The 26,909-nt window shown below is 40.0% G+C and overlaps 1 protein-coding gene and 1 pseudogene across 6 annotated transcripts in view; one reads left to right on the top strand and one right to left on the bottom strand.

Annotated features, from left to right (window-relative positions):
* Ccdc85a (coiled-coil domain containing 85A) overlaps positions 1–26,909 on the top strand; it is a 195,735-nt gene that overhangs the window by 108,657 nt on the left and 60,169 nt on the right. The gene's annotated exons all lie outside the window — the stretch shown is intronic.
* LOC142832188 (rRNA-processing protein FCF1 homolog pseudogene) lies at positions 25,118–25,840 on the bottom strand (annotated as a pseudogene).

Below are 26,909 nucleotides of genomic sequence, written 5' to 3'. Positions count from 1 at the left end.
GGTGACAGGTCCTTATGAAGACAGGAAATGGAAAAATGTGCTGCTTCTTATGTTTCCATGCTTGTTAAATATGCCCAGCTCTGCCCCCTCACTATGGCCAAAAATGTCAAATGGCTTTGTTTCTGTCTATGGTGAGATCTTGCTGTTGCATCATTTCAGAATTATCCAGCTGTGTTTGAATGTACAGTTAATAACCACACTTATGGTGATTCCTCAGACCTCCAGGAAAAAAAAAAAGAAGGAAATAGCATAAATAATTCTAAAATCTTGAAATCTTTGATTTACAGAAAACTGACTTACAGATTTGTTTCAAATGTAGATGCTCATTATGTCTTTAACACAGAGAATGTCTCTCAAGAATTTGACAATTCATATACATACTCATAAATAAAATTATATCTCAAGTATGAAGACTATTGATTCTGATTATTATTTTTAGAACAATGATTCTGCATTAAATATCCAGAACCTTGAACTTCCAAGGTAAGAAAATAAGGAAAAAGGTAGTGTGTGCTGTTTCCTAAATTCTTGTGACCATTAATCTCTTTCAGGATACAATGTTCTGAACTGATGTTATGAGTTGTATAATAATTACACTGAGCACAATTGAACTGATTGGGAAACTTTCATCTTCAAATTTAAATGGAATGCTTTCTCATTTAGAGACAAATATTGAGTAGAAATAGACTATTGAGAGGAAAAAATTTATTATAATTTTAGAAGCTTAAAGATTGATGGCAGAAACTGATTAGACAGATCTATTCTGTCTTATTTATTAACATTCAAAAGGCACTGATCAAGTCCTCTACCCAGAGCTGAGTTGTGTGGTAGACACTGGGGATCCATCTCTAAGCAGACAGCATTAATTGTTAGACTATGAAAGCATCTAGTAGTGAATGCTGTGGAGTGACAGCAGCTGCAAAGAAAATCAGAGGTGAAAGGAATGGGAGCTAGTGTAACAGGGCTGGTTAGAGAGGTCCCCTCTAGGTAGCTACCTGGTGCTTCAGCTGAGCTGTAAGGAATAGGGACATGCCAGTCTCTTGCAATGGGAAGAAGGGGCCAATGTAGCAATGTAACCTTTCTAAAGTGGGAAAGAATAGTCCCAAGTAATGTGGTTGAAGCTTTACAAGTTAAAGGCACCTAGAATGCAATGAGATCATAAATACAGGTAATGCATAAAGCTCTACAAGGGACGTTACATTTTTAGCTTGTATTCAGAGAAGAATGAGAACCCAATAAAGAGTCCCAGGAAAACAGCAAAATAACCTAGATCACTATAATTTGATTTGCAGGTTAGAATGTTATGCTGATTTCCCCACAGGGAACACTGTAAGAAGAGGGTCAAAGTAGATAGGCCAGGTGCAGGCCCATATGAGAGATGGTGAAGTCTAGGCTGTGCTCGTGTGATTTTTATGGGTATAGATGGAAGAAATTAGGCAAATTTGTATTATGAGTCTCAGTAATACAGATGCAATAAATCAAAACATTTATTGCAGCAAATCACTTGTCTAGTTACAGAATGTTTATGGCTTGACAGATGGTGGACATTTTTGCTTTCTTCTCTTGGGTCTATCAAGTGTATCCAACCTGTGGCTTGTAAGTCATGTGTGCACCAGGATAGCTGGGAACGATTCTCAACACAAAGTTGTAAACTTACTTTAAACATTATGGGATCGCGGTTGTGTGTAGGTGTGTGATACTTGATTGTGGAGTCCTCAAACATGAGCTTTGCAGATAATTTGGTGTCACAATTTCAAAAGTTTGCACAGGCCTGTCCTCCTTCCTTTTTGGCTTTTCTAAGACCTGTTTACTTGTCTCTATCCCTTGAGATTCATGCCTTAGCCTTCTGAGAAGAGGAGGGTTGCTTGAAGGATGATTTAGCTTGGGCTGTTTTTATGTTGTAGGTTAGTAGCACCTGGTTCTCACATAGGAGCAGCCCTTCCCATCACTCCACATGATTCATACTGGGTTCCTAAGGGTCTCTATGGAGTTTGGGAACCTTTAGATATATCAATTGTATGTATATCTTCCCCCAGAAACCACCAAAGCACTGGGAAATAATTTCTGATCATAGAGCTTGGTTTTTGGCTGAGTATGATCCCATTCTACTAGAGCCAACACTGATTATCCCATCTATAGAAAGAAGTTGAGATGGGTTGTATTCACAACTATGTAAGTGTTGCTTTCTCCAGATACTTAGAAACAGTAGCTCATATTAAGAACACAGCTGACTGAAAGAGGTATTAGATTAACTCTCTAACCTTCTTTGTTAGGGCATACATTGAAACAACAGTTTTTATAGCAAGAGACAAAATATGCCAGACTCCCTGGGGGTCTTAGGCCCTACGGTACTAGATGACATCTCTGATGGAGGGGTTTGTTTGCATATAATGATTCATTCACTACCTATGAGATGTATCAGTTGGACCATTCCAGAATCAGAGGCTTTACATAAAAAGAACCAAGGGTGTCCTGGAGATGAGCATCTGATGTTAGCTTTCTACATCATGACATTTGTTATTGCTCTTTTCAGAATGAATGACAAGGCTGGTGTTATCATGGGGAGTTTGGGTCTGATCTTAGTTTATTTTCTTGCTCATCAAGGAGATTACTCTACTCAAAGCAGATGATAGCTCTGCTTAGAGTTGATTCACATCTGTTGAGTTGCTTGCTTTCCGATAACACAGGAACCAACTGACCACTGTAGATAAACTGTTTACCTAAGCATCATTAAAACTTGAGATTTGTGTATGAGAAGAGGATTATGTTTCTGGATTTTAGAGTAAGAGAGGAGCCTTCTGGAAACTTTCACATTGAAGACCAAGTCCACTCCAAGTATTGAAGCAAGTGTTGTCTGTTTGGGAGGGCATGGTGGTTCCTAAGGTCCTAAGGTTCTTCCCAAACACCCAAGGTGAGTTGTGGTATTAGTCCTAACAGTAATGACAATGGCAGTGACATTGGCAGTGCTGAGATTATGTTACTGAGTCACTGAAGTGTACACATTACTATATAAGAATACTAGGTGTAGTGCGGTAGTGTTTGCGTCACCCAGAGTTTGCTTGTGGGTGTTGTTTGCTCTGTTTGTTTCCATTGACTCAAGTAACTGTTTCTGTTTTTCTCTTATTGCACAGATGAGCCAGATTCTTTAGGAACCGTCTGTAAAAGACACTGGCTCCTAGCTTAAAAGAAAAAGGTTGTTTGACCAGTGCAGTGTTTGCATTTAAATTGAGTTTTTATTCTTGTTGTTTTTATGACTGACTTCTGAGCTTTATAACAGATTTTTGTTGTTGTTTTGGGGCTGTATGATATCCATTATAATTATGAGACATGTTTTTCCATGATTTCTTTCTTCCCAAATGGTCGTATTTTACTATGGCATATAGACAATTAATTAATGTGTAGATAGTTTTTCACTTAAGTGGTTCAGGAGTTCAAGCCACATACAGCTCAAGGAAAGCAGGCTGACCTCTTTCTAAAAAGGTGTCATTAGAGTCTGCACTTCAGGACCCAGATTTTTGGCAAAAGACCTGAGTGGCATGTGTGGCCCCATCTATTGAGCTGTGAGCGTCTTCCCTTAGTACTGTTCTAAGTCACTTCTGTTCAAACAAAAAGGCAGAGTATACAGAGAGACTTTTCCTCATGAGTGTTTACATATTTACCTAGTACCAAGGAACTCTTTTTGATCATAGAAGATGAAGGCCATGTCTGGTGGAGTCCAGGTCCCATAGGAAAACAAGACGGCAAGGAAACAGACTGCATGCATCACTGCCTAGACAGTGGATGTCAATGTTAGGGTTCTGCTGATGCAGCTGACAGGTTTTCTTCCAGTTTCCAATTAAGTCTGATCATGTTAACATCTTACATGTGATGAAAAGGAGAGGGGAGGCAGGCAGCTCTGAAGCAGAAGTCAAGTTTTAACATTTGAGTTATAGGTAGGAATTTCCTTTTTCAGGATGTGAAAATGACATCAAGAACTTTGGCACGTTAGTAAGAGCCATTGAGTGTAGCGTTCATTGCTGTGTTTTATTCTCTTTCTCTATGCTCCCCATGTGTGCAGAGGCATATATATACATATATACACACACATATATACATATACACATATACATACATATATATATATATATATATATATATATATATATATATATATATATATATACAGCATGCATGCCGTGTCTGCTATCAGAGTAGCACCTTGTTAAATGCTCATCTCAAAGAGCCATTACTCATTCGCAAAGTCTTCTCCTTACCAGCTGTGCCAAAATGCCAGGAAAGAATTTTAAACTATCTTTGACATACTTACTGAGAAAGCTCTGGGGTGTGGTAGTTTCCTTAATCCCCCTTTGTCGTGATTGGAGCGGCTGGCTACATTCCTGGCACCCGGCCGTCTGCACGGCTAGCTTTATACCCGGAAATAATTACACGGAAACTGTATTCTTTTAAACACTGCCAGACCCATTAGTTTCAGCCTCTTATTGAATAGCTCTTGCATATTGATCTAACCCATTTCTAATAATCTGTGTAGCCCACAAGGTGGCTTACCAGGGAAGATCTTAACCTGCGGCTGTGTTGGGTGGGAGAATCATGGCGATCCCTGACTCAGCTTTTTTCTCCCATCATTCTATTCTGTTTACTCCGCCTACGTAATTTTATGTCCTATTAAAGGGCCAAAGCAGTCTCTTTATTTAACCAATGAAATTAACACAAAACAGAAGACTCTCCCCCATCACCCCTTCCCATAAACAGCAAATAAAATGAGGAACTGTGGAATATCCCCGTATCCACAGAAGGGGAAGCATCTAGTCTGTCACCAAGGCACCTTGCCATTAGCTGTTAGTTACATGAGGGGTTCACACAGTCACCACTAGGGTTCCTGTTGAAAAAATAAAGGTGGTAGCATGTAGCATAGGTAAGATAGTTTTCAAGGTCTTTCATATTGATTCGACATGAAGAAGACATTCTACTAAAACACTTTCTTAGGGATTATGGCCTGCTTCATAAAGGAATCATAGAACACAGTCGTAGATTCTGGGTATGAGGGGAGGATAGACTGTAGGAAGAGACTTTCCATTTTGCTCTGGAACTGCTGAGTTGTCTCTAATAATGGAGAGAGAAAAGAGTTAGCAATTTAAACAATTTACATGGCAAATTAATAGTGCAATAATTATCCATTGGTTTATTTAAAATGGGCCACAAATGCCTATTCTTTCCATGGAAGATTATTTCATTGTAAATGCTAAAATAGAATAATGCCATATAGAAAAGCAATAAAAATGAAGTAAGGCTTTTGAGAACATATTAATAAATAAAATATTTATTGTAAGGCCTCAGTAGTGTTTGCATTTAATCATTTTTATTGTAGATTGGGGGTTAGTCACTTCATTCTGAATTCTGAAAAATGAACAGAAGATGTTTTGCAAGCACTGCTTTTTCTGGAGTGTGCTCTCAGTAGAATTTACTGAGGCAATACTTACTTGTCTAAAAGCAGGGGCATGTGTCTATAAGCACATTACAAATGCTTCCCACAGTGATTCTAAAAGAATCAGAGGAAATGAGAGGCAAGGCAGCGAGTCAGGGTTGCTTCCCTGGCAAGGATCCTCACTGGTATTGCTCAGTGGACTACAGATGAATCGAGAAACTTACGCAGAACCATTGAGAGGCAGTTTCCTAACTCTGCACTTAGAATATCACCCCTCCCTCTCTTTTGTTTTCTACTTTCTCTTTGATCTTTGAACTAGCCTATGTTTTCCATATGTGAAATATAACTTGTATTCTGGACACAATGTATACAGATATAATGGTTCAAGAATTAGGGCCAGGTCAGAGGGATGGCTCAGTCGAAGGGCTCTTTCCACCAAGCCTGATCGCCTAAGGTTGATCCTCAGGACTCACATGGTGGGAGGAGAGAATAGACTCCGGCAAGCTGAACTCTGGCCACCACCAGTGCAAGTGACAAGCATAATGCTCTCCCACAAAATAAGGAAGATAAATTTTCAAGGATTTTACACACATTGTTGTATTATTTAAATGCCAGAGTAACTCAATTGAGAGCACTAGGCTGAAGAATTAAGGTCAAGAGTCAGGATAGTTATGTCATCCACGAAATGGTGATCATTTCAGGCTGCATCACAGTGCAGGGCCTTCGACTGTGGTTTCTCGTTGGCATGCTTTCTGTGTGAAATGGCAAAATACCCTCCTCTCAGGAATGCCTAATAACACAGGCCAGAGAACAAACATGTTAGCATACTGAGTCCCACTGAGGTTAAAATGTGCTCCTTGAGACGATCTGGGTGTCTTGGATATTAGTATATGGGACTAGGTCCTAAGCCTTTTTCTCTAAGCTACGTTGCCAGACTGAGTGGCAATTGACAGATGGTTACCCAGAGCTTGGCACCAACCACTGGCTGTTTAAAAAGCCTCTGAAATGGTAATAGCTTCTAACCTGTTCCATACTTGGTACATTGTGCTCTGCTCATGCTTTCAACAATGTATCCATCTCTGGGAGGATTACAGCTGTGACTCCTGGCTGTGTGTCTTGCACAGACACAAGGGGGAATGACAAGGTGGGGCCTGAAGCATGTTAGCCAGTTTATGTAGCTGTAGAAGCTTCCTAAGGTTGATGCTGGGTCAAAAGATGATGGTTTTCTATTGGCAAATGCAACAGTTGAATAGCAACTCTTGTCACAGATGTTTTCAGTAACTGGGGATTGACTGAGTAGTACTGCTGATAAAATAATAGAAGGGGCAAGAATATGTAAGGTTAATGTGATAGCCAGCACTCTGGGCCGGAGAGTGGGGTAATTGCTGAAGTGTGGCCCTGCTGTGTGATTAAATTCTCTATAGGCCTGATTGCTAGAAAACACCACCGAATTTCAGATCAGAAAGGAGCATCAGTGAAGGAAAGCCCTCATTTCAACTATGTTATTGGCTGCATTCTGGGTTAAAACAATCATATTATTTGGCTGGTAAAGCGAATACTTTGAATAAGTTTTTAGATCCTGAGTTCTTTTTCAGGACTCTGCTGAACATTAAGAACGTCTAAAGGTAAACTTTACAAACATATATGGCATATTTTGTAGTCCCTGTGGAAATGACAGATTTAGGAAATCTTTTAGCTCTTTTTCACTTTCAATGTTTTCCCATTTCCTTCTAGGTTAATTGAGTCTAGGAGATCACCTAATGGTTTGTTGGGGGAAGCACTAACCCAAAACTAAAGAACAGTTGGAAATCAGAGACCTGGCAGAGAGAGGAAGCTACAAATTTAGGTGTCACTATTGGGGTGTTTAACCAAGCATATCTCTTCTATTTACCTGTGCCCTTTGAAATGCTGTGGTTTTATTACCTAGTTAAATTTCAGAATTTTGGAGGGCAGAGGCCTTGTTGGGGGTTGCCCATATAAAGCAGCCAGAATAGCTGGACAGGGGCTAAGAGTGAGATCAACGCACAATATCTTCCTCGGCTCTGCCGTCCTCGTTACCATTTGGAACACACAGACCAGAAAATTCAGTCACACGGCAACAGATGCCAGGCTTAGCTGTGCATTAGCAGCAGGCCTGAATAAAGCTTCCTGCACCTGAAGTTCTCATGTATTATTTATCCCGGTACCTCCATTTTTGGTCCTCTTATAACTGCACTCAGTCTGGAAGAAGAGCGGGGGCACAGGAAACCTCAGTTCCTGGCCCTGTGCACTTAGAGAATATTGCCTGCCAATTTAGTCACCGTGATAACGGCAGCAATATCCTTGGGTAGCTCGTTTCCAGGGCATCTTTAATGGGAGGAGAGGATGTAAGGAGGCTATTAGCTGTGGCTATGTTAAGTTTAGAGTGCTGTCAGTGATCCTCTGCATGAATGCCCCCTGCTGATTTCTTCCTTGATTAGTCTGTCCTAATGCTCTTGTTTGGATGCATCTGTACTGAATGAGAGACTTAAAATTCATAACTTCTGCTTGAGATCCTGAGGCCGTATACACTCTCTTCAGGGGTACATGTCTCTTCTTCCTTGCTTTGCCATTGGAAACAAATCTTTAAGCAAGTTTGTTGGGCCGTGGTCATCGAAAGTGCCCAGAATAGATGATGGTCAATTAGTTTCTCTCTGATTCATAAGACAAGATTACACAGATTAGCTACATAGATTAGCAAGAACTGTAGTCAAGAAACTACATAAGGGGCAGGCCATTTTCAACCAGCAAAGAGGCTAAATAAATTCTCCAAAGTAAAATTAACATTGATTCCTGTGTGCATTGTTCTCTACCCTCAACATGTTTCTTATAGCTGAATTGAAAAGGGACAGGAGTGAGGTGTTTTTTTTTTGTTTTTGTTTTTGTTTTTTTTTTTTTTTGCCAAAGGCCTATGGGGTTCAGTGTAAGTACAATGAAGGCAATTCTTCAGGTTCTCTGATAAGGTTATTCAGATGACCTAGTGGGGAATAGAAGAGTTAGCTTCACCTCACTGGGGAGAATTCACAGAGGGGAAGAGTTGGACAGGCTTGCATGGCACTGAGAATAAACAGGTATAGTCTGTTCACACGGGTAGAGGTGCTGATTCACTGGTGAACTAAGACAGATATACCTGGCACTCTGCTCTGTCACTATTTCCACCCGAAGCAGATGTTTGGTAGTCTTGGAGCAAAGCTGACCTTGGGTTTTGGAGATGTCGGCTTGAGCTCTACTAAATGGTATTGCTAAGATAGAAGAGAAATATGGCTGCAAAGCCACAGCTATGTTGTTAAATGCTTGGGCACGCAACTTACCTGTCTTCATGGATCAGTTTCTTTTAAATCAATGTATTTTCTTTTCTTCTAGAGGATTTAGGAACTGTATTCAAAGTACATTCTGTCCAACCAGATGTGCTAAAGCAGGTGGCAGCATCTGGTTTGGCAGTTTGATGGCTGGCCTGCTCCCATGATTTGTCTTTTGGGAATGATAATTTTTCTAAGCATAAATTCAGTGGCAATATTTCCTCTATGGAGGTAGAGAATCTCGCCCCGTCAGCCTATATATTTTTTTTATTTTTTAAATTTTCTTTTTCTATTTATTTGCATGTTAAAATTAAATATTGATGCCCAATCTCAGGGTCCACCTAATATTCCCTACAAGAGTCCTGGCCAGTTCTCTTCCATGGCTGAGTTTCAAGTGGCTTCAGCAGAACACTCCAAAATCATTTCCTGTAGGCAGATTTTCTGAGCTGACGAGGGAGAGGGACTTGATCGGGGGAGAGGGAGGGAAATGGGAGGCGTCAGCCTATATTTTAAGTCATATTTAATTCACATTTCTTTTTTCTGTAAGCACAAACCTTTGCTCTGGGGATCACCTGAGCAGCCTGGGTTTTTAGAAGTGCAGCTTTTGTTCTGTGAGGAGTGGCACTGGCAGAACAGTCATCAGCTTCTTTTCCTGCTTTTCCGAAGTCTGTTCAAGGAGGAAGTAAATAGGTTTGCAACTGAAACTGTAGACGTCACCCTCTGGGTTTCAGGTGCTCTCATGGAAACATTGAAAGGCTGTACAAACACATTTGTGCAGCATGCTGGTGTTTATGAACACATGACTAAATGAGACATATATGTTGCATATACGTATGTGGATGTCTTGTGTATACAGTGTATCTCATGTATGTTGAATATGTGCAGCATATTGCCAAAAGATGTATTTGCTTTATTGGGGGCATGATGTATTGGCTGCTTATGAGAGAGTCACCCAAGGTCTGGTTAAGATGTGACTAACACTAAGTAGATAGGAGGGAAGAGGAAAAGGCTATTAGAGTTGGCATCAGTGGTACTGGAGAAAAATATCAGAGGATGCAGGATATGATTTTTCTAGAGACTGAGGTAGACTTTTTGCAGGACAAAAAAAAATAGAAAGAAAAGAAAAAGACCTAAGTAAAAGGTAGAATTAAAAACAAAGGAATTTGATCTAATTCAGCAGAAAGAAGAATTTGCTTGACAGAGAATGGTTTAATAGGGCAGGGGGTGGGGTGGGGGTGAAAGGGAGCAGGTCTCAGACTGGTAATCCCCCTAAAGGTAATACTTAATACTCTGTTCATGGGGTTCTTTTCTGTTTCACCACAAGACACTGAAATACATAGAGATGCTAGAGAAACAGAAAAACCAGTTCTGGATGACTGGAGAAATGTTCTTCAAGGGAAATGTATATGGTTTTGAACCAAAAGTTTTAAACACAGAGTGGACAAATACCATCTTTTTAACACAAAGGTACCTTGTTAACCAAGGACTCCCGTTATAACCCCAGCATAATGCTCATTTCCACACATGTCTATGTTGGACACACCATGCATTTTGTTTAATTGCGCTGTAAGGGCACTCTTGTGAGCCTTGCTTTGATGGCCTCATATCCAGCCTTGAGAGCAGCGTCGTAGCAGATCATAATTTCTTCTCCCTTGATGTTCTTGCTGACCCTGCGAGGAAAGGAATTAGAGCTCTACAAACTAACTGGGGGAAAGGTTCAGTGACATGCTGAGTGTCACGTCTGGCTGAGTGGCAGATGAGTGAATCAGGGTTTTGGCTTCTCAGACTGGTACATTATTCTCTTATGAACTATGACTGTTCATAAAAGTGGTGATGATGATGGTCGTGATGATGTTTCAGACACCATTCTCTCCTGAGGAGAATCCATTACAAACCTGTCTCCTTGCATTACAACTTTCAATAATTTACTGTCGGCTACATGGCGTTTCTGTGGTCTGGGGCCAAGTCTCTCCTATGCCATGTATTTATCGTCCTGACAAGTAGTAATCATGATATAAGCTCAAGTCAAAGAAAATACTTAACTCCGTGGTCAAAATAAAAAATATTTAAAGATATAAAAGATATAACACTACATTCCAGAAACCTACACTGTTTTTAATTTTTCTATCGGGAACTATCATTCTTGGCACAATGCATGGCACATTGTAAGCTCATTCAGTAATAATTGCATAAAGAAACCGAGGGAAGTTTGTCACTGGTAAGCAACAGCTTACTGTCAACTGGAAACTTGGTCAACTCTGCGGACTCTGCCTTCAGGACAGTAGCAGGACAGACATGACAAAGATGGCCCCCGCAGTGAGGGAAAGAAGAGAGAACAGGTATGTCTTTAGTTAGCTGTGTGGCTATTTTTCCTCTGAATGTTTGCTGTGTTTGTAGCGCAGAGAAGTCACTAGGCACTTCCACTTTTGATTGAGAAAAGAAAATTCCTATCTTCATAAAAGCTATGAACTTTCCTGTCCAAATTCAAGGATCAATTATTTGGTAGGTATGGATTCAAACCTTCAATTCTGACAACGTTAATGGATGAGCGATGTGTCAGTGGATACCCATGTCTCCTGTAATGGATACTGCTTAGGAGTCTGCAAGGGCACTCTGGAAAACAGGCGCTAAGAGCTGAGGAAGTGGATTCTATCTAATGTGTCAGGAAGGAGCTGTGGGAGAGATAGGATATAAAAGAAAAATAGAGGAGAGTAACTTTACACATCCTGTCCTCATGTTCATCAAATGGAAGCAGTTGCTTGCGCTATTTCAATTAGGTGACTATTGTGATTGTTCCTTGGATCAGCAGCACCTGAGATTTTGTAATTTGTATTAGGAAATTTCTTAATCATATTCTTCTTAAGGAAATCAGAGGCAGTATCTGAAATCCTATCCCGTTTCATGATCGGTGCCACTGGAAATAGGCTTCGCCACTGATTCTGCAGTTCTACTTTTAACTGCGGTTGCATATTTATCTTAGTAGCAAGGAAGCAATTGCCACAGTGTCCATGTGGAGGAGATCAGAGGACATTTTACAGGTGCGACTCTTCCCGTCCACTGCGTAGGGGCCAGGGGTTGAACTGAGATTATCAGGTTTGACAGCAAGCACCTGAATCAACTGACCATCTTAGTGGCCCCTGACTCTGTAGTTTTAATTAAATGTAGCACCGATAATTGGGGTTTTCTGGAATTATGTAGAATTTATAAAACTGGAATTTTCAACAAGTCATGTATCTGAAAAGTTCTTGTGCTAAACAATAGCACTGAAGAGGTGTTTTGCATAATCTTAGCTCCGAGGAAAGCAACAGGCATGGTAATGTGACTTTTGTTTTGCAGCTCTGATAGTTTCCTTTAGGACCAGGAGAGTTCACCAGGCCAAGTTGGCTTAATTACAAGGTGAATGAACTTTCTGTGATTATTCATGACTTTGATGGTGGTGTAATAGGAAATTCAAACCGTTCGAAGAACTCACAACAGTATAATAAAGATAAAAATAGAAAAGCTAAAATAGCAAATATTCAAAAAGGATTTCCTTGTAATTCCTCTGTGCTTGTAATCCACAGGGAACCTGGAAGATAGGAAAATGATGGACTTCAGTATATTCCTTTTAAACCATGCAACAGAAAAATGTAGGACATTTATTCTTGAGATTGTTTAGACAATAAAAATAGTATAATGATGGTCTTAAATATTTGGGGGATACAATACTTCTGATGCATGACTAAACAATGGAGTTTAATACATACACTTGTTAGTAATCGTTGACCAGTTACCATTTAGTAAGTACTATTTTAAGTGTTTCACAAGCATTAATTTGATCGTCCAATAAGAATCACAGAAATTTAAAGTGAGCTGTGCACAGACACATAGCTGGGAAGTGGGAATTTGAACTCACATAATTTGTAGCTCTGTGCTTTTCCACATATTTAAACTTCCTGGGCTTGGTGGCAGCAAGGTGCTTTAGGAGCAGAGCATCTGCCAGTTCCCAGAAGGCAAGGGCACAGCCCAGGGATAATGACATTTCCAAAAGATTCTGTAATTTGTGTATCTGCCTCACAGGCAACAAGATTAGGTTTCAACAATGACTTAAGTTTCATTAGATGTATAATTCAGCAAATTGTATTTTGGCTTTCACTGATTAAAGCCATGCTCTTGGTTTTAATTGATTGGCTGGTTTATGTGCTTAAAATTCAATATTGATATTTACAAGTGGGCATTGGCTGTGATTAATTGCTGAATTTAATTCAGTTCAGAGTACTTCTCATCTGTAATCAGCATTGCTGATTTAATAATTAAGTCTTCCTGTTTCCTAGATAATGATATTAGATTCCAAAATGACAATTGGATGATTGACACATTTCTTCTTATTTTAACTGTAATTTTGTTCTGGGAAATGATCCGCTCTGCCTCTGTGCACACTCCCTCCGTTGCCTTTCCGAATCCCGGGGGAGCCTTGCCAGGAGCCAAGGTGCCTGTAGTGGTGACACAGCAGGGAAGCTGTGACTGCTCTTCCTTTTTCTGCAACTTTATTGAGACTTCTAATACATCACATTTTCTTAAATAATAGTTTTGAGTCAGGCTGGAAATAATCACCAATATATTTAACTGTCTGCTTGAGTTAAATAACTACACGTACAAATATATATCAAACTCAGAGAAATTTGAGATTACAGGTTTAAGACGGTGAAAAGTGAGAATTATGATTGCTTTATCATTCCACACTTATTTCATACCATAAGTCAATGGCTCATAAATACTTCTAGCTGGGAGCCTGGCAAGTATGCTCAGATTGAAAATAACCTTGTTAAGCACTGGCATTCGCAGTAGCTGTTTTTTGCACACCACTATGCCAAACCTGTATTAGAATCCTAGTTATGGCAGTGTCAGCAGGCCGAACCTGTATGTCCCAACAAGGAAAGTGCAGGTGTGAGGCCATTGTCAGATGGCCTCAGGCGTTTTCCTCTCCCAGCTGTAGTTCTGGGTGAAAGACTTCCTGTCTAGCTAAGGTAATTTTAGATGGTTTCATATTCTAAGGTGATTTTAGATGATTTCATATCGATTGCTTGAAAATTCTAAGCTCACAGCTTTGCTTATTGATGAGATTCTCTTTTAGATCTTAAAGATGGAGACAAACTGAAAAAAATTCAAAAACTAAATCTAAAGCATAGAGAAAAGAGGAATTATCTTTAGAATTTAGTGAATTTATTTTGAAGTGATGCAGTTGGAGCTTTCATAAAGAAAAGTCATTATTAAGAATGTTTTTGATCTTATTCCCTTCTAAGACTTCTTAGTGGCTACAGAGGTTGCCCCTACATGGAAAACAAGAAAGATGACAAACAAGGCCATCATGATGAAATTCCACAGTGTGAGATTTATTGCAGATATTCTAAAACATCTGTTTCAAATCCCAGGGCAGCAAGATCAGCTTTTTACTGATGTCAAGCTCCATGGACACTCCTCTTTTCTATAGGATGATGCCCAGTCCCCAACCTGGTGGCAAGACGCAGCGTAGAAACTTCATAATCTAACAAGCACTTGCTGAAGAAACCAGTCCTTGTCTTTACCAGATGACCCTGACACATGAAAACCTCAAAGCATTCTTTTTTAACTGTTGTAAACAAGTAAAGGTAACAATTAGCACATCACTGAATCTTTATTTTGTTTCAGTATAATTTAATGATTTCTTTAAAGCTATTTCACTGGGTATTTTTTATAGATCTGAGAATTGAGGCTCAAGGAAATTAAGGTCCGTGGAAATAATGTACTTAGTCAATGTCAGAATCAGGATTAAAACTCATACCTCAAAGATTTCAAAACTCAAGAGGCTTTGCTGCATATTATAAAGATAATAGATCTGGTGTGGGCTTCATGAAGAACAGCATCCATCCTTGGCCGCAGGGTATCGGAATACTGTTCCCACGTGAAATGACTAGGGCAGCTCACAGTGGTTGCTTCGTTTTGCTTCTTCTAATGAGCAGGATGCTCCTGCTGGCTCCAACATTGCCTTGAAGGAATAGGACCTCTGGCCAATGGAAACCATTATGAAATACTGTGAGATTTGGAAGCTTTGATTTATGTAAACAGAAAACAATTTCAGAAATGTCTGTTCTGCGCAGGCAGGTGGGCATGATTCATTTGTGGAACTTGAATGTTTTGAGCAATGACTGTTTCCAGGAAAAGTGAGCCTGGCTGGCTGTGTTAATGAACTCAGGAAGAAAAGCCTTTCAATAGGTCATAATGATGTCATCCTCTAGTGCAAACCCTTAAGTGTTATTAGGATGTCCATTTTACGTGAGTCACTTCAATTCTGAAATTCACTCATGCCAATAAAAATGCTATTTTGTTTCCATGGTGTGAGGAAGTTTGTAGGGAGGCTTTCTGGTGAGCCTGACATTCTGAGCAGCTCTTGACATTTCTCCAAATCAGCCCTGAGGAGGCTGCACAGGTCGCTGCTCTCAGGTCTTTTGTCCAGCATGCTGTTCACCACAGTGTTGCTGTTCTAAGTGTTACTCTTTAAGCTGTTTGTGTACCTGAGAAGAGAACATCCCTGTCCCCGCAGAGTCTTAGACTGAAACGAAAGGCTGTACTAGGGAATCGCTTACTGGCATATTAATGCAGAGGTTCTAGATTCACCCAATGTTTATTTGGACAGGTTGGTTTTATTTAAAAAGCTGTGTCTTTTGAAGATCTACTCAAGATGGGAGGTGATAAGATTTGATTTCTTTGGGTTCAGAACATGCCTCAGCCGCCTTCTATATACGCTGATAATAGAAAACAAACAGCAGCGGCAATGAAGCTCAGTCCATGCGCTGCAGCTTTCCTGAGCTGAAATTGGGACCCAAGAACACCCGCCGTGGCTCTTTGATGCAGTCTTACTTATGTTTTCTTATTGTTTTTATAGAGCTGTATTTTTTCCCACTCCTTCCTTTCCTCCTCTCCCCTCTTCTACCCTCTTTCATGACTCCCGGCTCCCCATTTACTCGGGAGATCTTATCTTTTCCACCTTCCTATGTAGATCCATTTATGTTTCCCATAAGGTCCTCTTTGTTGTCTGATTTCTCTGGGGCTGTGGTCTGTGCATATTCACTGCTTTCTGGCTCTGGGTTACCTCACTCAATTTGGTTTTTTGTCTAGATTCATCCATTTGCCTGCAAATTTCCAGGATGTCATTTTTTTTACCGCTGTGTAGTACTCCATTATGTAAACGTACCACATTTTCTTTATTCATTCTTCATTTGAGGGGCATCTAGGTTGTTTCCAGGTTCTGGTTATTACAAATAATGCTGCTATGAACATAGTTGAGCACATATCCTTGTGGTATGATTGAGTGTCTTTTGAGTATATACCCGACAGTGGTATTGGTGGGTCTTGAGGTAGATTGTTTCCTAATTTCCTGAGAAATAACCATACTGATTTCCAAAGTGGCCATACAAGTTTGCACTCGCACAAGCAATGCAGGAGCATTCCCTTTACCCCACATCCTCTCCAGCAGAAGTTGTCATCAGTGTTTTTTATCTTGGCCATTCTGACGGGTGTAAAATGGAGTCTCAGAGTTGTATTGATTTGAATTTCTCTGATGGCTAAAAATGTTGAGCATTTCCTTAAGTGTCTTTCAGCCCTTTGAGATTCATCTGTTGATAGTTCTCTGAAGTTTATGCCCAATTTTTTATTGGATTATTTGTTCTTTTGATGTCAAGATTCTTGAGTTCTTTGTCTATTTTGGAGACTAGTTCTGCATGGTCATCCACTGGGAAGTAAGAGATCACTTCACCTTGACTCCCATTGGTTTGTGAGCAGGAAGAAAGGCAACCTAGTTATTGAATATGTGAAGAACCGAGTTCACTGGCAGATTCCCTGTAGGTGCTGCCTCATCTGATCTTAGCTCTGCAGAAATACGGATGGCACTAGGCTTTGGAGTCACATGGGTTTAGGACTAACTCTTCATTGTGTACTTAAGAGGCTACTGGATGGGGGAAGTGGAAGAAGAATCTTGATAAGAGGGGCTGGGAAAGAAAGGGCTGTCCTAGAAACCAATTTTCTTATTAGGTAGTGAGAAATGTGGATTTGGGTCTGAAAATGTGTTTACTGTGGAACTAATGAGAAAATAGTATTATTCATATAATAGCCCAGATGAAATTGACATTAAATATGGTTCCCTTTGTCATAATGGAAACTTTTGTGCTTACATACATGTGAAAATTAAATAGAAATAAGCATAAAAATGAAGGTTTGTGGAAAACCTGCTCATAAAAATATTGTCTGTAGAGGAAAATTTCAGTTTTATTTATTGCTTAGGGAATCTTTGGAAGCAAGAAAATTACAAATTACAACCTTACTAAGATGATTAAGACGAACTTTCTTGACAGCAGACCTAACTTATGGCTGTGATAGGCATTTGTGTGGATCATAGCATCTTTATAAATGGGTTTTATTGGCTTAACTTATAACACATTAAGTGACCCTGCCAAATTAATCATAATAAAAGCTTCATAGGACCTCATTGGCATTGCAGTTACATTTCTAAAATGTTTCATGGTATACTGATGACCTACTTAATGCCACAATTGACAATATTCTCAAAAAATAATGGTGATCTTGATGGGAGAGATATCAAGATTATATGCAGCTTTGGTTAACAAAGCAAAGACAGAAACAAAGTTTGGGGCAGTTTGGTCAACTGGGGAACAGCTCATTGGATGGGGAGGTGAGTGTATTTGGAGATGGCTCCGATTTGTACGATTACTTTTAGGAAACAGCTTCTGGAGGAGTTTGACCACATGAGGCTACTGTGGATGCTGATGGGAAAGGCTGCCCTTGCCTTTAGACACTGTGCAGCTAGGTCTGAAAGGATGTATGCTGATTAAATGGAAGCTTCAGAGAGCGTTCTAGGGTCCAGGCAGTGATGTGTGGTGTTAACTGTGTCACAGCATGGTTGTTGACTGTCAGCTTCATTCCCAGACTGTGACACGCTTAAAGTTGTTGTCTGTCTCTGCCTCCAGCCACTGTTACCTTCATTGACAGTCTCCAGTGAGGTAGGGTTATGCCTTGGGTGAAATGTCATGACCGTGTTCACTGATGCAGCTGATGGTTGAGTGGATGCTGGCTGATTTTGACAGGGAAGAGACATCTAGGTAGGAAAGATCCCTGAAGTTTAAGGAGCAGTTTTTATACTGAGGCAGGGACAGCTTAGGATTGCAGAGAGGGTAGCACATCTTGTTGGAATTTAGTATGCTGCTAGTTAGTAGTCCTGCCTTCTGTGGCTACTAGAATGATAACAAATCCCGTTGTTCATCTGGAACCTTACATAAACTTCAGAAGAATTGCTTTTAGACAGAATAGCTTTCCTTGAGTCTAATTTGCATCAAAACATTTGCAGAGTTCAATCACATTGGTCATTTATAGGTTAAGAACCAAGCCAACTCAGATCTAACAGCAAATAAGAAATATCAAATGAAAAAAGAGTTGAAATAATTCATGTGCTTAAGCATTTGAGGATTCCCATGTAGGAATGGGCTCCAGAGGAAGCAAAAAATGGGATTTGCATTGTTAGAGCTATTCCCTTCCTATATAATCACACATGGTTTAGAGCACTCCCTGTTGCTGAGAAAAAGAAGGAGCTGACCTTCCCCCAGAATGCAAGGGAAGCAAAGCTCTGGGGGTAATGCGTGTTCTCCAGGGAGAGGAGCCTCATTTTATTTGATTTTCTGCTCCAGTTCCTAGGTCTGAATAGACAGGAAACAGACTCTGAGCAATTCATGCTCTCCCCAAAGCTTGAGACATTTGCCTTTCTTCTGATTTGACCTTCAAGGAACCCTTGCAATGTCAGTGAATTTGAATTTTGGGAGACAATACGAGGCGTGATATTTCCCCTCAGATTTCCTATAGGATGAGTAACAACACACTTAAAAGATGTTTTCAGGCAGGCATAATTTTTATATGCTAGAGTTTTGATGTGTGGGACAGAAGGGTAAAAACAATTTTGATTCATATTTTGTTCTAGATTTAAAGCAGTATTGAAAAGTTTTGATCTCTGATGAGAGGGTAGAGAAAGAGAAGCGCAGACTGCAGTCTCAGTCTGCAGTCAAGCCTTTGGAGCAACCTTTCTCTGCTTCTGGTTCACTTTCTGCCTTCACCCACACTGTGGCGCTTGCCTCATCCTTCAGGTTGCAATGTCTTATCCCACTTATGTGACAGCTTCTGTCAACACTCACACACAAGACTGTGACTTCCAGCACTTCTGATGAGAGTTGTTTTGAAATTGCGTCTAAAACTTCAAGCTAATGAGATGTTAATTGTTGACATTGTTGCAGTTTTTAACAACTTTGCAAAGAAGAGGGAGTAACTAACATTTAGTGAGGAGCTATCTATGTGACAGACAGGGAAGAAAGCGTTTTTACATGCGTTTAGTTGATAATACTAACATGCTGAGAGTGTAGCTCAGTAACAGAACACGTACTCAGCATGAGCAAGGCTTTGAGTTTGATAAACTACCTCCAAAAGGGTAGCAATGTAATTGTCTTTGGCAGATAACTAAAATACTCGGAGGACCCCATATTCTTTGATGTCTCACTTGGGACAGTATAGAGGATGAATTCAGGCACCCATTGTGTTCGAAATACTTTTTCTCTTAACAGATTATGTCTAAATGAATTCAAAGAGTGTCCTCCCAAGACGTGCCTACTGAATCTATTATAAGATTGCTTGAGTGTGTATTCCGGTTTGAGAACAGAAGTTCAGATACAGTGGACATAGTGATTCTATCATCCTCTCTCTGGTGGCCTTGGCTGGGTGTGAAGCTTGGTGTATCCCTTTCAGCTTCAAGTGAGGCCAATGATAGATGAATGGCAAAGAGCAGCATCGAGTCAATGTGCTCCCTGGATGACGTTTGTGTGTAGGAGTATAATCATCACTATCATAATCAATAGCAAACACTTCTCAAGTGTCCTGCTTTGAGGACAGCTCTCAGGTAATGAAGTTCTGAACTGATGAAATGATTTAAAATGTGTCTTTTTTTCTAAAGGTGGTTTTTTTTTTAGGAATAATTGGGAACCTAAAATCAGAATATCTTACCCGAGGCTGGTATACCATGAGGCAATGCTGAAAAGGCAAGAAATAATTTTAATGGAAGGCTCACTGCTCCTCTAGTACTTTAAGTTCTTATGCCTAATAACATTGTATTTTGTGATGTAGGTGCAATTTACAATACATTAGGGCCCTTTGTATAATCACTGTGTGCTGTACATGGTACCCATACCATAGGACTTGAAAATTAATCTTATTAAAATCATGAGTATAAAGAATTATGACTCTTTTATCTATACTTTATGGGCATTGTAGATCATGTTCATGACAGCTGTTACACCGATTCCTTGCTCAGACAGAAAGGACTAATTTTAACAGTTTGAGGAAGAAAGCATGGTGTGCCTCAGTCATATCCAGTTTATACTGTGAGGAAATTCTAACTGGGCAAAGGGAAAAGCTCAGCGCTCTGGTTGCAGCATCCATTCTTTCAAAGTATAGTGAGTAAATTCATTTCTAGTTGTGAAAATCTGTTACTATTTACTGAATAGCAGTTGAGGCCTGAATCTCAAGTAATATAATTTTTCTAAAGTTTTGTATCCAAGGGTAGCCTTTCTGGATTAGATTTGGTCCCTGAAATGCACAAGCTTGAAAATAAGTGAAGCTCTGTAGTCTTCCACAGCACTTCCATATGCCCATCTTATTTAGTCACCAGATTATCTAGGTATAATGCCAATCATATAGAAAGATGGGTGAGTCAGATGATATCATTGCAATCAGTCACTGTCTGAAGAGTGTTATTGTTTATGTGACCTCATTAATTATACAAGTAATTTATTGTCATCACTATTATTCTCATCTTCATAGTCTGTAAATCATATTCATCTTTTCTGTGCATTTGAGGTTTATTATTTTTCTGTTCTGAAAATCTCTTATATGCTCATTTTCCTTATCATATCTGGCGCATTTTAGGTTCTGAACTTATTAGGTTGAATAGACATAGGAATGAAAATTGATAACCTGGTTCTTCATTTGCCTCACTTCTTAGCAGTATTTTTATCCAAGTTAGTCAGTCCTATGAAGCTTTCTCTCTTTTCTAGGTTACTACCTTAAGCCATGTCCAACAGACCATGGCACAGCCAAGAGGATTTGAAATATAATACACTCAGCTTTGCCAAGAGTTCACAGCTCTAATAAACCACCCATTGGCTAAGCTAACTTTGGGGAATTATCTAGGGACTTTAATTCTATTTCCTAGCCCCATCTGGTTGCCATGGATACTTGCTGTGGCAGAAGGTTGTCCTACAGGAACGGGTACATGATGTTGCCTCTGGCAACAAATAGCTCAGTGGGTGGAAAAGGAACAGGGCTAGGACATGAGTGCCAGGTATTTGAGGATGACAAGGACAATGGTTGGAGCCAGCAAAGACTATAGATAGCATTCTAATAAGAGTTGGGCCTGGGTTCGTTGAGGGAGTGTGTATATCAGGAGATTGTGTAATTAGCATTGAGGAGATCTACTAATGCAGCAGGTGATATGAGGACTCCAGCAGGAAGAGATCTACAGAGATTCAGGTGAGCCGGAAGCTGAAACAGAATCCAAGAATAAATAGAACAAGTAAGGGAATAGAATCAAGGGAGACTTGAGTCCTTAGACCCTGGGGGCAGTGAGGAGGAGAAGAGCAAAAAGGCCTCAGAAAATACACAGAGAAAGCGTGGCTAAAGGCATTTTTTTCCTGATGGAATTGAACCTGTGGTCCATGCTGGAATCTAAGCATGCAGAATGATATAGAAGGGAGGGAACAGACCAGGAACAGGATGGGTAGTCCTGAGTTCTGGTCTGTGTTCTATTTACTTCTGTATGTTTCCGTTTCCTCATCTACTGATAGAGATGATGGTGATGTTGCTTCACATGCCCTACTCACTGTCAACCTTTGCAAGGAAAATTGTTGACATCATTTTGGAAATGCTACATAGTTTATCTTTTCCACCTAGATAACAGTTCTAATGCTTTCATTAATGTAAAAGTGGCCCCTGATAAATGGTGATTAATTTATTTTAGTCTAGAAAATCTCAAACTGTAGGGCATCTCCTGCAGTTTGTCAGTCATTACTTTACAGACCTGTTGACGCATAAAACCCCTGTAGTTGGACAGCCAGAGTTGGCTTCTTCCCTTCTCATAACTTTTAACTCAGTATTTCCTTCTCTTCTTCCTGGAATTTGTAGTATAGACTCTGCTATTGTTTGGAATTTCCCATCCCCTAGCTTTGGAGCTCTGTGTTCTGATCCTCAGATCTTCACTTGGTGGAAGGGGTGTGGATGATGACCTAATTGTTCCCCCTTCCTTCCCAGAGTCTCGCCTTAGGGGTTGCAGTCAGCTCTCCCAGGTTTACTTTAGTGTCTTCACTGACATGTCTCTGCTTCCCACTCCCCTGATTTTTTGTCATAGGCTTGTGGAAAATGAACCTCCTGGGGAACATCATGTCTGCCACGGGAGTTGAGTTTTTCCGTTTACCAACAAATAATTTACAAGTAGGCATTGGGTTGACTAAGCTAAATTCGTCAAGACAATCTGTTTAAACGTTTTACAGTATGGAGGAAGAAGCAGACTAATTGTTTTATCAGACTACGTTTTACATAAATAGCAACTTGTCCCCCCTCCCTTTAAAATTTCCATCAGCCTTTGGGAATGGAGAAACTTCTTATAATAAACTTAGTGGAAATAAATTTATGGTAATGATTTTAAGATGGAAAGTCTTTGCGCAAATATTCAGTACTTATTCAGGTCATAATGCCTAACTTCTCAGTTCCTCCCTTCAGGCGTGTGTGTGTGCGAGGGGGCAGAGCCACAATATGAAATGAGTGCTAATCTGTGTAGACCCTCACTGAAGTGACAGGAAATATGGAGTGAATTCAGATTCCAGAGTGATTCTCATAGGCTAGTTTAGGGAAAGAAGTCTCTGCCAAGATGATAGGATACACGTTCAGTTCTCGAAATTATAGTATTCAGAAAAAGGTAGCAATGTTTAGATAGGCAAATGCATGAGGGAATTTTTCTTCAAATAAGGTGTATTGAAACCCTGCTGTGTGTTCAATATTTTCCTTTTATTTTTAAGAATGTGGGTTTGGGCACCTGGCCGCAGAAGCCAGAAGTTGCTGAAGCTGGATTACATGTGGCGCTTCCCTGTGGGGTTCCAGAAACACAGCTCTGGTCTTCTAGTCACTTTTAGCCACTAAGCCAACTCTCTGTCACACTGGCTTTGCCTTCTCAGTGATGGAGAAGTCCCTCCTTTAAGGGGCAAATGCGTATGGGAACTATGAGAATGAATGACTGTGAGCTATGATGGAAGGATGGCTAATTACAAATTCCCTGCTGATTTTAGGTTTAGACTTTCTCGGTATGGCAGTATTATGTAGATCAGCCAGAGGTGCCAACTCAGTGCCATGTCTGTCCTAGGAAGAGCCGCTAAATTAGGGTTGCAGTGATGTGCAAGGTCCACGCTTGTGCTAGGAAGACCTGCTAAAGGGTAGCAGTGGTGTGCAAGATCCGTGCTTGTGCTAGGAAGACCCTCTAAAGGATAGCAGTCATGTGCAAGGTCCATGCATGTGCTAGGAAGACCTGCTAAAGGATAGCAGTCATGTGCAAGGTCCATGCCATTCATAGGAAGACCCTCTAAAGGGTAGCAGTGGTGTGCAAAGTCCGTGCTTGTGCTAGGAAGACCCTCTAAAGGGTAGCAGTGGTGTGCAAGGTCCACTTTCACTCTGGGACCACGTCTCAAGATCTTCAAATTTGGATATTGTGAATGTCACCTAAAGTGCTGTCAGTCTTCATTGGCAATAGTCCCAAAAACTGTTCTGTGGTCAAGTTTGTAGTTTGGGTAGCTTTTAACTATTAATTTCAGCTATTGGCTTATAAAGTTCTACTTTAGCCTGTTGAATAGCAAGGACAAAACTCAGATGGTTTTCATTTTCTTCATCTATTCAAGCCTTAGCATTTTAGTTATGTTTTAGCTTAGTGTAAGAATCTACGCAAAGGAACAGGCATTGAAGATGGCAAGGCTCACTCGTAGCTTTGCTGTTGTTTAGAGAAATAAACACAGCATTGATGAAGCTCAGCGGTCAGTTCTTTGAAGTTGTTGACGTAGATTGAACCGGATTTATGGTTGACTAATTAAGCCGTGTTCTATGTTACTGGACTGGATCGTTTCTGCATTTCCAGATAAAGAGAGAGGATACTATAGTTAAAATAAACAGAGAGTAGCAAAAAGAGATATTGTAAGGCTATACTCTCTTAAGTATGTTTTGGGGGATTTGATGTCCGTACAGGTGAGGACTTTCAACTGCCCGTAATGTTTAAGTAAGTGTGTGGTTCCCATTTATGTTTCAGGCAATTATTTATAAAATGGTAAAAATTTCAATTTTCTACAGGAAACAGATTTGTTGATATTTCCTAAATTGAAAGTATTAATAACAGTTGTCACAAAGAGTTTTAAAATAACAAAATAACTTGCTGTGTGTTATCACACATGGCTTGTAAAATGTCCCCAAACCAGAGTTCTACAGTTTTTCTATTTTGTTCAAGTAGATGTTCTATTAATAGGACATATTCTAAGGTCAAATATTTATTCAAATAATCCCATATTATCTCATATTATAAGAGAGGCACATATACATAAAAGTTGGTGAAACAGACAATTTTATTTTCTTGTTAAAAACCTGCATTTCACAGAGCTAAGCCAATGCAGTAAAGACTTGTAGATCCAATTGTCTAAGTTTTTCCTTTAGAGTAACAAACTTTAATTAAAGTATATAGTTGCTATGGTTTCCTATTTATACAATTAAAGGGTTTGTTTGTCTCTAAAGATATTTTCATAAATAATTTGCATGTTAATTTGAATTTCAGTTTTTCTTTTAAGGAGCACAACTCACTCTAACATGAAATAATCTACAAGTTTTGGCTAGGAAACATGATGACATTTTTATAAATATTAATGCATAAACGAGGGTTATTTCCCTTGTCTTGCAAAGCTAAGTGGAAAATTAAATACTCAGCCAGGCAACCCAGTTCATCCGTCCCCAGACTCTTCTCTTTCCTCATTACGGGGAAATTTTACCTGTAATATTGAATTGCATTCATAATTGGAAATGAGACTCTCAGAAGGGCCTCGAAAACACTTGTGTGTTTCAGAGCCTCTTGCAGAGCCTTTTGACTCATGCTCTCAAACAGCACTTTTACTTATTTATAGGAATAAAATGTTATTTTAAAATAAAATTACTATTTTAGTGTAGAAAAGGAATCACAACTTTGTAAGAGCAGAGTCACCTCCCAGCCACTTCCTAGATGCTGCTTCTTTTTTTTTTATGATAAAAAAACAACAAAAAGTGTGTTTAATTAACTGACAACAGAGAAAGCTGGTAAAGAAACACAGGTGAATGTGGTCAGGTAAGAATTAGAACCGAGGAGCTCCATAATCGTCTGGCATCCGTTCAATGTTGTACCTATGGTTAGAAATGTACATGATAGGAACTCCAGGGATCTTCCGGATTCTTCGTTTGAGGTCCCTATCAACTGTAGCCACAATGTAGCACTTGTGCTGAGTGACTCTCTGTACCAAGCAGTCATCAGCATAGGTCCCTTTGTGTGTACACCGAAGTCGGTCAAATCGTGGATCCTTGGCGATTCTCAGTGCCACTCGGTACTTCTGGCCCAATTTCTCAATTTCAGCCATCACACAATCAGTTATACAAGGGATACACTTGGCGTACAGACAGTCCATCATGGACTGCACTAAGTCGAGTTTGGCTTTGATGGAAAAGTTGATGAAGTTGGTATCAACAAGGATGTGGTACGGTGGACCCAGCTGTGTATTGTACTGGAAGAATAAGCAGGAAGGATGTTGGGGGACGTCTCTTTCCTTCAGCGCACTGGGATCTTTCTTCTCTTTCTTTTTAGGCTTTAATCTATCCTTTTCTTTAAGTCTCTCATCTCTGAGACTAAGCATTCGCTTCATGGTCGCAAATCTTCTTGTTTTCTTTTGCTTCCCCATGTTCACGCTGCACTCCTGTTTCTTCCGGAATCACTTACTGCCAGATGCTGCTTCTTGTCTTCTGTCTATGTCTCCTCAACTGCCCCACTATCTCGTCTGCAGCCCTTTGTGGGTTCTGTGTCTGATATGGAAGGCTGGTGCCTGTTGCACTCGTGATTTACTAATATGCTTCTATGGCATTTTGTGTAGCTCATTTCCTATTAAGATTTATGGAGTTTAATCATGTGTCCTGATAACTCAGGTGGTAGGCAAGGGGCTTAATGTTTAGTTAGCATGCTTTCTCCTAACGGGGGCCCCTATACATGTATTTTTTGTTGTCCTCAGGTGAATAACCTATTAAACCTCTTATGATGTCTTCTTCTTCACTGAGAAGGCTGGAGTCTACTAAGTAGGAATGACTCTCTGTTCTCCTGTCCTATTAAGTTTCTCCACCACAGACCCTTTGTCTGAGCTGCCTTCAGTCTCAACCTACCATTTTTCCAACTGTGGCTGGTTTCCACTCTCATTAGTTATAAACTAAATACTCTGACTAGCCAATTCCTTCATAGCACTTACCATGCTCAAAGTAGCTTCGTTGGGGTTGTAGAGAGGGCTCAGGGGTTAAAGGAACTTTCTGCTTTTGAAGATGATAGGGTCTCAGTTCCTAGCACCCATGTAGTGGATCATAACTGCCTGCAACCACTCCACAGCATCCGATAACCCCTTTTAACCACAGCAGGCACAAGGCATGTATGGGCACATATGTACTTGTAGGCAAACACTCATCCACGGGAAAAATAAAAAGTAACTTCACTTGTTTACTTCCTTGTTTCTTATCTCTTTGTCTTCTACTATCTCCTTGTATCTGCAACATTTGTTGAACAAAGAATTACAGTTTAATGAATCATCCTTTCTCTTACCTAATTTTAAAGGTTATTAATAACCAACAAATAATTAAAAAGTTTAGTATTGGAAGTTGGAGAAATTTTGTGTGTATAGTCGTTTAGCCAGCATTGCTCAAAAACAAAAGGCACATGAGTCCTCCACACGCCTTTTAGTCTTTTGATCAATTTGTATTCATGTTTTTCACATCTGTGTCACAGATGTCTCTGCTCCATCCCAGTG

This window comes from Microtus pennsylvanicus, chromosome 12, assembly GCF_037038515.1.
Source record: "Microtus pennsylvanicus isolate mMicPen1 chromosome 12, mMicPen1.hap1, whole genome shotgun sequence".
Taxonomy (NCBI): Eukaryota; Metazoa; Chordata; class Mammalia; order Rodentia; family Cricetidae; genus Microtus; species Microtus pennsylvanicus.
Note: the sequence above shows the minus strand (reverse complement) of the source record. Positions and strands in the feature narration are given on the sequence as shown.